Raw genomic sequence first — 16,766 nt, 5'->3', positions numbered from 1 at the left:
GCTTGTCTAGCGACGACAATAACCGGATTTTCGACACCGATTCCGGTTATCATCTCTGATAACCGGTTATCGGTGCTGATAAGATTATCGGCACCAATAACCAGTGAATCAGTGCTATTATCGCCGATTTTCAGTTAGTGGCGTTTTGCTGCTATCGCCATGCTGTCGGAATAGAACCCCGCAATAACTGACTGACTGTATATATATATATTATATATATATATATATATATATATATATATATATATATATATATATATATATATATATATATATATATATATATATATATATATATATATATATATATATATATATATATATATATATATATATATATATATATATATATATATATAATATATATGTCTCTGTGTGTGTATGTTTGTACATATGTACATATATTAACCAAAGAATGTAAGGAGATAAAAGAAACAAAGACACACCTGGTCCGGATTTACATGGTTAGGCCTACTGCATAACCCAATTAGCAATAAAAAGACATATGGAGGATTATATCAGTCCTTTAATTCAGGATTATATAAATCTTTTAATTCACAGTACTTGGAGATTGACGGGGACCTCTCTCACCTATGGTTGTGAAAGAGAGAGAGAGAGAGAGAGAGAGAATGCGTGTGGGCAAACAATTACCATGGTGACCCTTCATTTCTTTGTTTTCTTGGTTTTCTTCTATGGTGCACACCAGTGACGTCACAAACATGCGCAGAAACACTGGGGCGGTCTAACGTCTAACCCTGTACTCTATTAATCCTGCTGGGGAACTTCCCTAAGGAATACCAGTTTGGCCTCTTTAACCTCTCTCCCACTGTCTTCACTACTGCTACTACCACTTTCACTCCAACAATCATTCGCAACTTCTGAGTCCGAGCTATCCCTCCAAATCCGGGAACTCGACTCCTCTTTCTTCCACCTCCCCCTTTTGTGTTCTCCTCTTCTTTCCCTTTCTTTTTTACTTTTCTCTTCCTCATCACTTTCATCCACCTCACTCATACCATCCTCATCCATGGCAAGGACTCCCTTACTCTCACTTGATAACTCCTTCTCTTAGGGATGTTCTCCTTCACACCTTTTGCCTCAGCATCTTCACTTCCTCTCACAACAACGGGCCCACTCTTAGCCACTTTCTTTGCCATCTCACACATTTTCTCATCCATCGCCTCCATCCTTAAAACCAATCTGTCTTCCCTTTCCTGGGCTTCCTCTAACTTATCCTGCAGCTGATCATTATGCACATCAGCCTATCCCACCTCTGCTTCCAACCTTGCTCCCCTTCAGCTGACCCAACACCTTCCAAGCCTGCTCCCTCCGCCATCTCCAATTATGTACCCCACTCTTACATTACTATCAAAGCCCCATGTTGGGCACCAAAATATTATGTACAAGCTTTTTTCAATACACTATTGGTGATGAGATGTCAGAGAACAAATTTAATTTTATTTACAATTTATCATAATAATATGCAAACCGTTGCACAAAACTAGTCTCTTTATTACTACAGTTTTCTCAAGACCCCTCACAAGAACCCTTAATTTATCATAATAATATGCAAACCATTGCACAAAACTAGTCGCTTTATTACTACAGTTTTCTCAAGACCCCTCACAAGAACCCTTAACCTAAGCCTAACTCATCAATCTTAATACTAACTAAAGAACCTTAACTTAACCCTTAAGGGATGGGCTAAATATATATCAAGCACACTCCTAGACCTGGCAAACTTTAAGGTTGGCCAATTTAAGAAAAACACGCAGCAATGGAAAGAGGAATATATGCAAATGCACATGGTGTAAACAAAAAATTTCAAAAAATGTTTCCCTACCTTCCACAGGAAGTTGAAAGTGACTATTTACAACCCTGTGTGGGGCCTCTTTTACAAGACACTCGCAAAAATATCTTAATTTTGCTAAGTTATGCATGTCTTTTCTGATAATTTATTGTACTTTGTAAAATTATAATTACAGCTCACGCAAATCAGAACAGATAAGAACTCAAATCAGTAACAAATTCCGAGTATATTTGTTATAAAATATTTACGAGATTTACCGAGATGGGGAGATGCAGTAACATTTCATGAGGTATAAATGTTTTTTCAAATATTTCTTTTCACTTTTCTTTGCAAAATTACAATCAAAGCTGACATACTATCATACAAGATAAGAACTAAAACCAACAGCAATCCCTGGGTATATTATGAGCAAGTGAATAAAAAGACGTCATGGAGCTGCAGAGAGGCAGTACATCCCCCGGTGAAATCTCAAGGCATACTGATTGATCTCTCTCTCATGCAAAGCTAAATAGTTGCCATAAGTCATTTGTGGTCCATTGAAGTGCTATCAACATCTTTCCTGCTAAACTCATTCAAACAGTATGACACAAAATATGATTACTCATATGAGGATTCCCGTCCAACATCCAAAACCTGTTATACAGTATATACTTATATGAGGATTCCTGTCCATTAAGGGTTAAATTATTTACAATTCTAAATTAAGGGGATCTCCACCCCGAATCTAGGAATTTTTGCCGCAGGAGTTTTCGCTGTAGGACTTTTGGCCACCGACTTTTTGCCTCAAGGTCTTTTTGCCGCAAGGAATTTTTTCCGTTGACTTAATAAAGTATATCTAAAGTATGAGAATAAAAGGGTATCATAAAATGGAAAGTTTATTTATTAAAAATATAAACAAAGTAAAAACAATTCAAATTACAATAAATTTCCAAAATGATTACAAGTACACTGCAATATTCAAAATAGTATATACAAGTGAAAAAGTATGCAAGTTCACCACAATATTTAAAAAATTAAAAAGTTAAAATAAACTTTAATTCAAGTTTAGAATGAATGTAAGTTCGTTGCAATACTCCGTAAACAGTGAAGTTTACGCTGAGAATCGTACATCGAAAAAATCCTTTGTATTCTCACATAGATATCTTCGTATTTTTCTTTCATGTAAGATGCTTCGCCACATTCAAGGTCAGTTCTTTTCTTCTTTGCTAGACACTCTTCATTTTTTTAAATGTTTATCAGTTTCCAAATATTTGGGTGGGTGTTTGCGACAGAACTCTGTAAGGCGTTATGAAACCCTTCTACACTATTGTTGCTGTTTGGTAAACTATTCAAGGTCCATTCATAAACATTCCAAATATCCACAGGAAATGTTGGAGCAACTCTTCATCTATGAGGGCCCCGTCTCTTACCCCACCAATATAATGGGTTTCAAAATAGGAAATCAGATCTTGAGGCAAACCATCATCAACTAGTTCCTCCTCAAATGCACCAATAATGTCACTAGGGAAACAAATGCGAGTGCTGCAAAGCATTTAACCAAGGTGTTAAATTTTGAATCACTTTGGATGTACACTTTATGGCCAATCGGATACTTTTCGGAATGAAACAAACATCTGGTTACATTCGCATTTGGAAAATTTTTTTGGAAACTCATAACTGGCTCTCTCAAAATCAACCATTAAAGTTTCAGGTTGTAAAGTTGAACATAAATCCTTTAGAAGGTATAAAAATGTTTCATATGTCTCCATAGATTTGTTAGGAAGTAGGTCAAATATTCGTGGTATACTAACATTATCTATAAGAATGTGTAATGTATATACTGTACCTGGCAATATATATCAGGGCTTCACTTGAATGTTCCATCACAAGCCCAATCTTTATAATTTTCCAAGTCATCTAATCTGGAATTTGTGCCAAAGGTTAAGATTCTGTTGAAGTCCTCGTCACCACTGTCGTATAATAAAAAGTTTTCTCTACTTTCGAGACAGTGAAAACCATTTCTTGCATCGGGAATAGGAGGAGCCTGTTCATTCACTTGCCTCCATTTCCTAATATTTCATGATAAAGTTGCATTTGATGGCAGAAGATAACATCATCTAAGCTAGCAGAAAAATTGGCAATGAGTGATCTTGCATACAACTGGTACTTAGTAGCACTTTCTTTCATTCTTGCTAAGGTGGCAACATTTTTGGTTTTGTTGGGTTTGCAGAATGGCTATGGTCACCAACTGTTTTGCGTATTACTATATGACCTTCACTTTCTAAAATTGTGTGGGTTCTTGCCTTTTGGTTTGTAACTTCACACTTCCAATATGTTTTCATTTCCAACGTTCTGTCGATTCTGTAAACAAAATTAGCATTGTCAACTGACTTTTCACCTCCACAGCTAGTTTTCACAATATGCGGCATTATAGAAGGGCTTGAATAATGGAACACAAATATATTCTTCACTGAAAAAAATTATTTCCATTTTAAAACCTACTTTTTTAAAGCTTTAGAAGAAGATACAATTACTTATAGTTCTTGTTTAAAACCTACTTGTTTAACACTTTGGAAGTAATAGCTAATGATCAAAGGCCATCACATTACACAAATGCATGTATGTACGTGTGCATGTAGCCTATTTATTTATGTTAAAATTCTAAAAGCACATGAAATAGCTAATTATCTTATTAGATACAATTACTTATACTTCTTGTTTAAAAATCACAGTTTTTAAAAGTACAGTAAATTGTATTTTTCCTAACTATACAAAACCTGAGGTACTTTACATTAGGAATTACTTAGGGCGAAGCTGGACACGGCCGTTAAACTCTTTTACAAGGTGGTTAGGCAAGTTCACCCGCCTGCTCTGACGTAAACATTCCAGTTTGCCTTTCGGTCCAAGCTCAGATTGAGGGGTGGCATGAGATGGGCATAATATGTAATATAAAGGACCTCAGGTTTATATAGTTAGGAAAAATACAATTTACTTTTAATACTTGTGATTTATTCCGACATGATATACAAACCGTGGGTCCTTTACATTAGGAAGACTCACTGGTTGGAGGGAGGAATCTGAGTGAGTCTCTTGAACTGACTGGAGTTGTGCACACCTGGGCTACTCTTCCTGGTCGAAAGAGCGAGGAGGAGTACCGTGCCTCTGACATATTGATCGTAGTGTAGGAACTGCAAGATCAAATGTCAGATACTGGACCTTTTCGCATGAGTGAGGAAATGTAACTCATACGAAATAGGCTGGGAAGAATCTAGAGTTGGAAGCAGTAAGGAAAACCAAAGATCAGGTTTCCCTTATCGCCAGTTTCTCCTTCCTCCCCTTGCTAGAGGAAGGCGCAGAATTGCTTCTATGATTCTAGAAAAAAAATAGAACGGGTGCTCAATGTGTAGTCTTACCACATCAGACACCAGACCCAGCAAGTATTGGTTCAAGTCCTATTCTCATCCCAAAGGAGGAGAAGTAGGACGACTGGGAAGGAGGAGGAAGAGAGGCCAGTCACTCTCAGTATCCTTCTCACTTCCAGAACCAACACCTTAGGCGAGATGCTACTAGTCCTCTTGAAGGAGCTGGGTAAGAAAACACAACTTGTTGAGCAGCCACCACAGGACCAAGGAAAAAAGGTTCCAAGGGGCTGTGAGCAAGACCACAGGAAGACAAAAGTGTGGTCTATGAGACCACGTCTTGCTTCCAGACCGACAGAATCTTTCGGAATGCCAAGGATGGCCCAAGCCATTGACTTCTTGAGCTCTCAGATGGAAGGTACCAGTTTCATCGTCACCAGCTGCCGAGTACCTCGTTCAATCGCTTCACAAAGCCAGGAGGAAGATGTGTCCTTGACACTTCTTCCTTGGGAGAGATAGTACTAGCGAAAACGTCGACAACATCCAGGTTGGGAATGTCAAGCCTTTTCAGAAAGTACCACAGCTCCCTAACAGGACAAAGTAACGACTGATCTGGATCATCGATACAAAGTCCTACGACATCCGGGAAGGAGTTGAGGTATTGATCCCTTTCATCTGTTCTTCCATCTTCTACACCAAGGCCAGAGCAAGATGAGAGATGGTCCTAAGAGGGCACATCTCTATCTGATGACTCTCGTAAGGGCGCATGCAGAGCACAGGACAGGAACCCAAACGAGAGTCACATCACACCCAGGGAACAGTTCCCTGGGACAGCAAGACCGAAGAAGCTTCTCATCCGTAGCTAAATCTTGACTGAAGAGAAGAAGGCTACTTCAGATAGAAGACTAGGTCGCAAGGGCCTACGTCCTTCACAAATGAAAGGGAGAGAAGCAACCCTCAGAAGCGAAGACGAAGACGTCCAGACTTGAAGAGCGACTCTGACCAGAGACACCCACCAGCAAAGACAGATCAAGTCCCTGGGACAGTGTTGCAGAGGACTTCAAGAGATATCCAGCTATATCCGTTGCCGCTCGGCGAGAAAGCCTATGCTTGCAAGGAAAGCTGGAAGGTCTCCCAGTTCTGAACACACAGGGATGTACTGCCTGAAGAACCGCTTCTTGTGTAGCTGCTACAGGAGGTTGGGTCAAGCAGAACTCTTCTCGATGCCTCGGAAGCAGAGCTATCAGGTTGGGCGAAAGGCGAAGTCTTCCAGCATTTGTCTGTAACTTGGGGTGAGCAATGCTTGTGAACCCCTAGCGAAACAGACAAATACAGAGGGAAAAACGCAGATATTGATTTTTCCCAAAAAGACAGCATGCCTCACCATAGCAACCCCTGGGTCTGGTACGAAGGAGCAAGAAAAACTACTGACTTTGTTGTGCAGGGAGGCAACAGAAAGATGGTTGGGATCTCTCAGTTGAGCAGTCTCTTCGTGAATCTTCGTGAAGAAAAGAGTGAACAGCACGTTCTGTCTCACTCAAACCCGAGGCCAAGCTCGCCTACCAATACAACCCCACCGGGAATGCATCTGGCTAATTGAGCTGTCAAGTGTGCTATAGAACACTTGAGTACCTGCAAATGTTGACAGATGAAACGGGAGGAAAAAATTATTCCCTCTTGTTTGTCGATGAATGCCACTACTGTGGTTTTGTTGTTCAACGAAACCACTGTGTCACAAAACTCATCCTGAATTCTCGGAAGGCCTTGAGTCCAGGATGTTGATGAGAAGGTACTAATCGTCTCAGTCACACAACTTCAAGACAAGTCTTACAGGTGTGCCCTATTCCTTGATCGGTAAATCTGGAAGTAGACACAAGATGTGAGGGGAATATGCAAGCATATTCGAAGGTTCCTTCAATCAAGCATTAGCCTAACTATTTCCTCATGCTTCGAAGAGGAAAGAAGGATGGAGGAATGGAAGCAGACCTCCATTCTCCACCACGGGGAAGCTTCTGCAAGATGACAGGGTACCGAGACGATTAGCTCTAGCTGGGCTGCATTTCCCGAATTGGGAGCATAGGAGAGGAAGCGGGATGGAAGTTTGCTGAAAAGAACCTGCCAAGACCCAAGGGAAATAGGTACTTCTCCTGAAGGAATCCATTCCCAGGTCTCAGCAATGTCGCTGCCAGCTCCAGAGACTCGATAAGTATCATTTCATCCAGGCATCAGCAGTAGAACTTCTTCCCGGTCAATACTTCTTTCTCTCTTCCCTCCTCCCCTATGGAAAAGAGGGTGGAAAGAGGCACAGTTATGCACACTTTCCTAGAAGGGAAGAAGAGGGCTATGTGTTCCGCAATCTTCTTCCGAAGCCTGGGACTTCTTAGGAGTTGAAGGGGACTGGCTTGAACTCAAGGTCGAGTCGAGATAGACCCAAAGGTTTTGGCCATTGTCCAAAGGACAAGGCAGTACCCCGGTACAAACCTTGATTACTGAGGTATCTGGCAAATCTCTGAAAGAGAAAGGCAGAACCAAGTAAAGGTTCGTTCCGAAGGGTCGAGCCAACTCAGGACTTATGAAACTGGAGATCCAAATTGGGACAAAGTCCTTCTTCTTAGCACCAGAATTGCCCACAGAACTGCAATCGGCAAGACCCTCTGAGGTAAGAATAATTCGTACTCTGTCGAGGCAGGGGAGAAGCTTGGTGTCTCGACCTGAATGAACGCCTTGTCCAAAGAAAAGAATTCATCTGTTCGAGAACGCTGAAGCAAGGACCGCTGCGGCCCCCGACACTCTCGGCCCCTCGGGAACTGCAAGGGTTGCGAGTAATGAAGATTATCCATTGGGGGAGCCGCGGTCCTGACGAATCGGCGCAAAGTTCTCCAAAAAATGAGGGAGATCGCAACTTGAAGAGGAAGACCCTCGCTGCTTCCAAAGCATGAAACTCCTGTACCTCTCTCCCTGGAGGGAAACCTTGACAGATCCCAAGAAACCCTCCTTGGCTACCTGGTTGTACTACGAGACAATAGGGGGACCGACACCCAAAGCACGCCAGGCAACCGAACTCCAAAGACAAATTCGTCGGAGCTCTCTCAGTCCATCTCGTGCCTCTCTGAACAACCGGGAGGAAAAGAGAACAGGTGAGAAGAAAGAGTACCCCTACCTGTCCTGACAGTAAGACCAGCGGGAGAAGCGGACTGTGCGCAATAATCATCCAAAGGAGATTACTGCCACACGTGGGAAGAACAACACTTGTGCCGTAGCAAAGTGCTTTCCTGCGAAGAGCAAGTTCACTTGAACAGAACCGAGAACCTGGTTCAGCAAAACCGAGTGGGGCCAAGCCAAGCCGCACCAAACCAAGCCGATCACACTAACGCAATCCAGTGCGTGGTATGCGGTGGTCTGGGAGGCAGGTGGGGTGAGCCGAGCCATTCTCGCAAGCACAACCAGGGGCTGGGCTGGGCGAGCAAGTTGAGCAAGCCGTGCCAAGCAGATCACGTGAACACAATCGGAACTGGACAGGGCGGAACTCGCCTGCCGTGAACTAACGCTAGTTTCCCAAATTCTCCAGACCAGACCAGATCGGGATACTCGATGTTCTACCAAATCTCGAGCACTCAGAGTGGCTCACGAACAAGTGCCCAAAGCAGCCCCCATCTTAGAGGCGGAACCTCTAGGACTGGGAACGGGATCGCACACCAAGGTCTGCACTCCCGTGGCTCCCAAAACACAAAACCCAGGGGTATGCGAATTGGTTTCCTAACTCGTAGGTTGGGAAGGAGGCAGTCCCTAGACCAGGGATGTCAAACGTGCGGCCCGCGGGCCGCATGCGGCCCCCAGCCACACTACTTTTGGCCCACCAATCTCAGTGGCGGTGTAGTTTAAAAATATATTTAGAAATGGTTTTAATTATATATGAAAATACTCAAACACACACACATTTATCGCCTACATATATATATATATATATATATATATATATATATATATATATATATATATATGTATATATATATATATGTATATATATACATATATATATATATATATATATATATATATATATATATATATATATATATATATATATGTATATATATTATATTATTTATCTATACTTATACCATATATATCGTTATATATATATATATATATATATATATATATATATATATATATATATATTTATATATATATATATATATATATATATATATATATTTATTTATTTATATATATATATATATATATATATATATATATATATATACACTTTTGGACTTTTGAAACTTATATTATAAGGACTGCGTTCTCTCTCTCGTTTTTTTATTTTTTTACGATCGTAAACCGACTGCAAGCGACTACCCGACAGCAGTGCAAGAGGAAGGCAATGTTCGGTACCCGACAGCAGTGCAAGAGGAAGGCAATGTTCGGTACTGGGCTTCTTGTGTCATCGGGAAGAAAGCAAAACTACGCTATCATGCGTATATTTTTTGGAAAATTATTTCACTTTTCCAGTTAACAGTATTATAATTGCAAGAAAATTATGAATTTTGGGTTTGTAAATAGATGTGTAGGTAGGCTAAATGCGGAGGCTATTGAGTTGGGCTATGCTCAGTATGGGGCTCTGAACTGCGAGCGCACAGGTATAAAACATGTTCAGTACGGTGATGACTTTGGAAGGAAATAATTTAGGCCGGAATTCAGTATCTCTCAGGCTTTCACACAAGCTATATACATTTTCAAAGAGAATTGATCATTTCAATTTTTGTTGATGATGTCATCCAAGAAAAGGTCAATTAAAGACGAACATAGAGTAATACAAGAGAAGTGGAAAGACTTGTATTTTTTTGGTGATATAAATGGAAAACCAACATGTCTGATTTGCAATCAGCAAATTGCCGTGCCTAAAGAATATAATGTTAGGAGGCACTATGACACAAACCATGCTCAAGTATATAAGAAATATAGTGAAAAAGCACGTGATGATAAAGTTGAAGAATTAGAACAATCTCTGAAACAACAGCAGTCCTTATTCAAAATGTACGTCATAAGTGATGCTGCGGTGAAAGCAAGTTACATTATCTCCAATGAAATAGCTGCGTCATCAAGGCCTTTTACTGAAGGAGATTTTGTTAAGAAATGTATGTTGTTGACTGCTGATGTGATTTGCCCAGATAAACGTCAGGCTTTTGCAAATGTAAGTCTGTCAAGAAATACAATAGCAGAGAGAATAAATGAAATAGCTGAAGACATTGATAATCAACTTCAAAGCAAAGTTAAATCATTTGTGGCCTTTTCTGTTGCAATTGACGAAAGCACAGACGTCTGTGATGTAGCACAGCTCGCAGTTTTCATTAGGGGAGTTGATGAAAATATGCAGGTAACAGAAGCATTTGTTGAGCTTGTGCCAATGAAGGGAACAACAAAAAGTGATGATATCTTTGCAAGCTTAGTTAGGGCGCTGGACAAACTAGGTGTTGACTGGAAGAAATGTAAGTTTAGCAACTGATGGAGCACCTCAGATGGTGGGTAGAAAAGCTGGTGTAGTGGCAAAATTGCAGGAGAAACTTATGGCTTTGAACCCTGACAACCAGTTTCGTAATATTCATTGCATTATACATAGAGAAGTATTGTGCAGTAAAACACTAAATATGGCTCATGTCATGGATGTTGTTGTATCAACAGTGAACTTTATTCGAGCACGTGGTCTCAATCATAGACAATTCAACTGCTTTTTGAAGAAAGTGAGAATCCTCGTGGATTGCCTTATCATACTGATGTGCGCTGGTTAAGTCGAGGAACGGTGTTGAAGCGCTTTTATGAATTGCGTTGTGAAATCAAATTTTCATGATAGAAAAGGAAAGGAGATGCACGAACTTAATGACATTATTTGGCTGAAAGATTTGGCATTCATGGTGGATATCACAGATCATTTGAATCATCTCAACATCCAGATGCAGGGGAAAAACAAACTGGTGACCGATTTCTATGACTTGATTCGTGCATTCGAAATCAAACTCCAGCTTTTTCAACGTCAAATTGCATCACATAATCTTGCACACTTTCCCAATTTGAAATCTATGCAAAATAAAAATAACATTGATGATGGTGACCTAGCAGAGAAATATTGTGAGAAAATATCAAAGCTCAGAGATGAATTTCAAAACAGATTTAGTGACTTCAAGTGCATGGAAAATGAATTTGCTGTCTTCAGAAATCCGTTTCTCAGTTGATGTAAATGTGCTACCTGAACCTCTGCAACTGGAAATAATTGACATGCAGTGTGATTCAGTGTTAAAGGATAAGTTTTCCACCTGTCAACTGAGCACGTTTTATCAATATGTGGATTCAAAATATCCCAATGTAAAATATTTGGCATCAAAAATCATGTCTATGTATGGAAGCACGTTTGCCTGTGAACAGTTATTTTCAGTAATGAACATTAACAAATCCTGGTTACGGTCGAAACTTAGTGATGAACACCTCAATTCCATCCTCAAGATCGCTACTAAGTCATTTACCCCAAATTTTGATGCACTGGTCAAGAAAAGAGATCTCAAGTATCTGGAAGCAGTAGCTCCCAGCATTAAGATTGTTTTAAAAGTGAGAATGAATGTTTCCTTTTTCTTATCGATGTGAAAGGTATTTCTTTTATTCATCCATGTGCAAGGTACTTCTTTTTTTTTTTCTTAGGCATGTGCAAGGAATTTTTTCCTTATCCATGTGCAAGGTATATATTTTTATTTATCCATGTGCAAGGTATTGGTTTTTTGCCTATGTGCAAGAAATTTCTTTCTTAAACATTTGCAAGGTATTTCATTTTTATTATACATGTGCAAGATATTTCTTTTTTCTTATGTGCAAGGTATTTCTTTTTTATACATGTGCAAGATATTTTTTTCTTATTCATGTGCAGGGTATTTCTTTTCTCTTATAAATATGCAAGGTATTTTTTTTTTCTTATCCATGTGCAAGGTATTTTTTTTATACATATGCAAGGTATTTCTTTTTCCTTATCCATGTGCAAGGTATATTTTTTTCTTATCTATGTACGATTGTCACGATATAATAAATTCTACGAATTCTCAAAACGAGTAATTTTATTTGCTTATTGTATAACTACAGTGCTTCCTCCTCTCTTTCCCCCTACACACATACACAATATATAATAGTGTATCTGCACTATAGAATTATAGACTATATTACTAATATATATATATATATATATATATATATATATATATATATATATATATATATATATATATATATATATATTTTACTGCATTGGACCTCTTGTGGCCCTCAGAAATTAAAGTGTCTCAAAACTGGCCTCAGGAGCAAATGAGTTTGACACCCCTGCCCTAGACATCCAAGGGCATCAAGGGGAAAGTAGCAGCCTTCCTCTCCTTCGGCCGACAGAGGTCTGTCTGGTTCCCGGGAGCCCCTTGAACCTCGGGAGAGGAAGGGAAGAGGCAGCAGAAGATAAAATCAAAGATAAGTTGAAGAAGACAGCGGTTACTTCCACAGGGCGACTTCCTTCACCCTCACTCCAACATCTACAGTACAGGATGGTGGATACGAAACATCGTAACATCGTAACCTCCAAGGCAGCTAGGCAGGAACACAATGGAAGCGGCCCAGGACACAACCACCAGGAGAAGCAGTAGGCATGATCAGGATAGCCGATGCCGGAGCTACGGAAGCGGTTTGGAAGGCAGGAGCTATCGCAACGCCTAGGAATGTCACTTCCACAGGGCGACTTCCTTCACCTTCACTCCGACATCTTCTACAGGATGGTGGACATCATAACCTCTGGGGCAGCTAGGCAGGAACACAATGGAAGCAGCCCAAGACAAGACCACCAGGAGAAGCAGCAGGCACGATCAGGACAGCCGATGCAAGAGCTATGGAAGTGGTTCGGAAGGCAGGAGCTACAGCAACGGCCAGGAGCGCCACATGAACGTCACCAACAACGACAGGAACAGAAACATAACACAGGAAGCAGCAGGAGCAGATGGACCACAGATATGCCAGAGGCAGTGCCACAGCATACATAAAGGCCAGCAATGACAGCGATCGATCCACATCGGTGGGAACAGAGTCGGAATGATCCCGACATGGAACTATGCCATTCCAACCAGGTACTGTGGTCAATCCCGAAGCAACACTGAATGAACATCGGGACTCCTTCATGCAAGATATCGCCTGAGATATCCAGCCAACTACTGCTGTGCCTGCAATGCTCACTGTCAAGCTGAAAGAAAAAGCAAAGATGATTATTAGAGGGAGACTCCACTCGCTACGAGGGGAACTACCCTGCGCAGCGAGAGGAGGCCCCTTAGAAGAGGTCGCCTGACTGCCCGCGGCCCCCCCAACCCTCGCTGTCTTCGCCCAACGAGCAAGTGAAGAGGGCAAAGAGAGAGATCTCTACCAAAGGAGAGATAAGAAAGAACCTACAGGGAGAGAGAAGGAAGGAGGGGAGGCCACCAAGGGCGCCATGGAAGTGGAACTTACCGACGACGGCCGCAACCTCCCCCCCACAACTCTCTATAGCACAGGCGACGAAAACAACACTCAGCACAAGTAGGAAGGAAGTAGTCATGCCCTTGTACACGGAGGGCAGGAGCCCAAGAATGGGAAGCAAACTCTTACGTCCCAATCAATAAAGGGGAGCGAAGGTACAGTATTATGTCCCAATCTAATATCTCCGAACGTACTGGGGAATGCCTTCAGTATCTAAATAAAGGGATACTGGAAGAGAAGCAGTACCACTCGGTTACGTCCCTCCAAATACGCCCTTGGCCATCAAACCCGAGACACAGATGCATAGGAACGACGGCTTATGCAAGGTTATCACAAATTGTGGGTTTGTATTAATAAATATCAAATACACGCAATATATACACAAAAATACACAAAGATCCCACCGGGATAATAAAGAGCTTAACGACGGCCAGGCAAAGAGATCCAAAAACATGTCTGCAACGCATGATGGCCAAAAGCAAACTGGAATGTTTACATCTGGGGCAGGCAGGTATTCCCGCCTACCTGGCAATAGTTACTGCCTAACCACCTTGTTCAAGAGTTTAACGGCCATGTCCAGCTTCACCTTAAGTAATTCCTAATGTAAAGGACCAACGGTTTGTATATCGTTCCAGAACAAACTATTTGCTTAAAACTTTACAAGTATGTATGTACAGGCAGTCCTCGGTTATCGGCGGGGGTTCCGTTCTGGGGGTGTGATGATAACTGAAAATCGCCACTAACCAAAAATCGGCAATTTCTGGCGTTTTTTCGGGTTTATTGGCACCGAAAAGTGTCGATTTTCGGTTACCGGCACCTCTGTTAGGTATATACAGTAATACCTCGAACTTGCATAATTTGAGTTGCACGAATTCACAGACACACGAATTTTTCATTGGAACTTAACTAATGGTCATACACAAGTTTTTCACAGACACGCAAACATTTGCGAACACTGAGAAACCCTGCAAAAGTGTTTAATTTTTTTATGTAATTTATAAGTTTTCAAGCTTTTATGTGTAAATTAAATAACATTAAATATTATCAAAAGTAATAATTTCTCTCTCTCTCTCTCTTTCAGTGAGATGAATTTTTATGGTACATGTATACAGGTATGTTTATTTGTATGATAAATAAACTTTTTACCTAATAATAAGAACTAATTTTCAAATAATAATAATAATAATAATAATAAAACTGTAATTACAAAATTCGTATTATTTTGAACAAACCAATTCTTCCCTCATCTTTTGTAAGAAGGAGGTGAAGGCAAAAGCTGTCAGACATGTCATTTAACATGACAAGAAGGGGAGTGTTACTAATCAGTGGTCAAATTTTTCTTGTAATTCTCTGTGTGTGTGTGTGTGTCCGTAACAATTCATAAAAAATTTCACTCTCTTAAGTAAGGACAACTGTTATATCTCTCTCTCTCTTGTTCGAAATTAGCCAACCTACGTACTGCAGCACTGTTTCTCTGTATGTCTTTAACTGTACAGTAGATAATTTTGAATTGATCTAATTTTACCTGTACCATTTACAAACTGTAAATGAGCTGTTCTAAAACATAGAGACATACTGTAGAGCATTTCAGAACAAAGAGAAAGTGACAGAATAAAGTTTTTAAAAATGAGGCTGAGAAGATTTCTAAAAATAGATCGGCGGAATGGGGGAGAGAGTTACACCATTTATTTCTTTTTTTAAGGGTAATGTATTAAGCTAACTTTTAAATGAAAATACAGTAACTTCAATTTCATTTAATAGTTAGTTTAATACTGAATTTCCATCTTTTGATATCTAATGTAAGAATAACTTTCTCTCTCTCTCTCCCCCATAATAATTCATAATAATATAACTTGATATTTCAAGTAAGGACAATACCTCTCTCTCTCTCTCCCCTGTGTTATTCTCTCAGTCTCCGTAATAAATGATAAATAATTTCACTCTCTTAAGTAAGGACAACCCTTATCTCTCTCTCTCTCATTCATAGTTAGCGCTCACACATTTTTACAGCTTATTAATTCTCTGTACGTCTTTACCTGTACAGTAGATAGTTTAAATTGATCTAATTTGACCTGTATCGTCTACGAAGTGTAAATGCGCTCGTGTTGCAAGTACGTTATAAAACATAGAGACATAATAACTAAGAGTTGTATTAGTCAAAATATAAAACACTGTTTGTTCATGAAAAAGCATTTCAGAACAAAGAGAAAGAGGCGCAGAATAAAGTTGTTAAAAAGAGGTTGAGACAATTCTAAAAATAGATCGGTTGGAAGGGGATAGAGAGAGAGAGAAATTCTCTTCCAAATCTCAGTTTTTATGTCAACCATTTATTTCTCTTTTTTAAGGGTAATGTATTAAGCTAACTTTTAAATGAAATTACAGTAACTTTAATTTCATTTAAAAGTTAACTTAATAATTTGGGAGCATGATTAGGGTCATATTTAGTGTTTAAACTTTAGAAATAAGCATTTGTTAGCATTTTTAGAGACCTATGCCAAACTTACGTGAAAATTCACCCTGCGTGAGGGGTTCTGGAATCTAACCTTGCGTAAGTTCGGAGTAAGACTGTATTGGCGCCAATACCCAATTATCGGCGCCGATAAGCGGAAATCAGCGATTTTCAGCGCCAAAAATTGCCGATTTTCGCCGTTAGACAAGCGTCATAAAACCGGATCGCCATTAACCAAGCTCGCCATTAACCGGGGGCTGCCTGTATTTATTTATGTTTAAATTCTGAAAGTACATGTAATAGCTAATTATCTTATCTTATTCAATTTGCATTTTGCATCAAAACTTCCTACAGCAAAAAGCCTGTGGTGAAAAGTCCTATGGCGAAAACTCTTGCAGCAAAAATTCCGGTCACCCTCCACCCATTACTCAACCTTTACATAAAGTTCATGGACATACCTACTTGATGGGTGTCCCTGTATTTAATCCTTTAAACTGTGTCAATTGTCAGCAAATAATACACAACTGGATTGTGCTTCCACCTGTTTCCCTTTCCTTGAACTTAACACTCAACCAAACATACCCAGTCTTAACTGCAGAATCACTATCACCACAACATTATATATTACTGGCAGAGGAAAATGTTC

General features: G+C 40.0%; 1 long non-coding RNA gene across 1 annotated transcript; it reads right to left on the bottom strand.

Annotated features, from left to right (window-relative positions):
* Positions 1–2,669: 2,669 nt before the first annotated feature.
* Positions 2,670–14,156, bottom strand: LOC136844864 (uncharacterized). The gene is made up of 2 exons (XR_010854990.1): positions 14,076–14,156; positions 2,670–4,147 (listed from the first exon to the last, which is right to left on the bottom strand). It is a non-coding gene; the product is annotated as an uncharacterized lncRNA (long non-coding RNA).
* Between the last annotated feature and the right edge of the window lie 2,610 nt (positions 14,157–16,766).

Source organism: Macrobrachium rosenbergii, chromosome 13 (assembly GCF_040412425.1).
Source record: "Macrobrachium rosenbergii isolate ZJJX-2024 chromosome 13, ASM4041242v1, whole genome shotgun sequence".
NCBI classification, from domain to species: domain Eukaryota; kingdom Metazoa; phylum Arthropoda; class Malacostraca; order Decapoda; family Palaemonidae; genus Macrobrachium; species Macrobrachium rosenbergii.
The sequence above is the reverse complement of the archived record's forward strand: the minus strand, read 5'-3'. Positions and strand labels throughout refer to the sequence as shown.